General features: G+C 47.5%; 1 long non-coding RNA gene across 1 annotated transcript; it reads right to left on the reverse strand.

The window, feature by feature from the left end:
• Window positions 1–18: 18 nt before the first annotated feature.
• Window positions 19–1338, reverse strand: LOC108292990. Its single transcript, XR_001820522.1, has 2 exons — window positions 1244–1338; window positions 19–94 (listed from the first exon to the last, which is right to left on the reverse strand). It is a non-coding gene; the product is annotated as an uncharacterized LOC108292990 (long non-coding RNA).

A 1338-nucleotide genomic window follows, 5' to 3' on the forward strand; every position in this document is an offset into this window, starting at 1 on the left:
GCTTTCTCATTTGTTTCCGTATTAAGCCCACCAATGAAGAGCTTTCCTGGGCGATCTGCTTCAACCATTTTTTTGTTTTGTTTTGTCGGTAAGTCTGTTGAGAAGGAATAGTATTACCTCACTGCAAAAACTTCCTCAAGTTTATTCAACACTTTTACTGTGGCACATTTTTCATATTTTCCACTAAAACCATTGTTTCTTAATGACTAAAGAAAACGCTAACAAGATAAGCCTCGGCCACAGTAGGAAGCAATTTGAATTAAGTAGTTTAGTAACAGTGTAATTTACATAAAACTGGTGAAAAGGGCCAAAATCACTTTTACCACTACCCTTGATCACCCTTAGCTATTCTTCGCAACAGCTGCTTAACATTTGAGAAAGCAACTTTTAGTTATAGTCCTGTATTTCCGTTGCCTTTGAAAGATTCAATTATTCATCACACCCTTCTTAAGGATGGGGTTTTAAAAGACTCCCAAGGTCACAGGCCAGACACACGACCTTAACACCAAGCCCTCTTCCAAACGACTCCTCTTTTCCTCATTAGAATTCCCTACTAAATCTAGGGAGAAATGTGAAGTTCGAGCCAAGTTATGCCACCTCTTCTTCACAGGTCCCCGCCCTGCCGAAAATGCTACTCTCCGGCCAAAAAGATAAAAACAAATTGGCAACACTGTTTCCTATTAAGTAACGGAACGCGGACGCACACACTAACACTTGACACTCCGTGACTGCAGCGGAACCTAATTAAAACTCGTCATTAAAAACCGCGTGTAAAAGACAAAATGGCGACACTTGGATTCAACCCAGAACCACCGACACCGGTAAGGGGAATAACTTTTACCACCAACACTGGCTGTGCACATTCACAGGGGTTCTTCTCCCGGACCGCCAATGAATACGGAGCCCGCAGCCCGCATGGAAGTCCACATGCCCATCATTAGCGCCAGCGCCATCCCAATGCAGGTATCGCGGTGGTGCAGTCGCTCCTCGCCCGGCTCCAGCCTACAAAGCCCCGACCTCCGCTACCCACTCCCGCAGGCGACTGCCAAACTTTCTCGAGAGGCATACAACCAAACGGACCCCCTCATTTGTTTTCCCTCGACCCCCTCAGCTTTATTTAAATAGGTCGGCACCTTTGGGTTCTTAAAATGGCGCCCGCCACCCCCATCTCCGGAGAGATATAATCCCCAGTCCTAACACGACGAGTGTCACGAAAAACAGACTGAGGAAAGGAGACACGTACCCGAGGGGTGACAATGGGTTCAAGCTCCAACGAGCTCGCCGAGAGGGGCTTCCTAGCAGCTTAGCACCAAAAGCGGCTGCCGGGTGCGGGTACCG

Source organism: Cebus imitator, unplaced genomic scaffold (assembly GCF_001604975.1).
Source record: "Cebus imitator isolate Cc_AM_T3 unplaced genomic scaffold, Cebus_imitator-1.0 Scaffold517, whole genome shotgun sequence".
In the NCBI taxonomy this organism is placed as follows: domain Eukaryota; kingdom Metazoa; phylum Chordata; class Mammalia; order Primates; family Cebidae; genus Cebus; species Cebus imitator.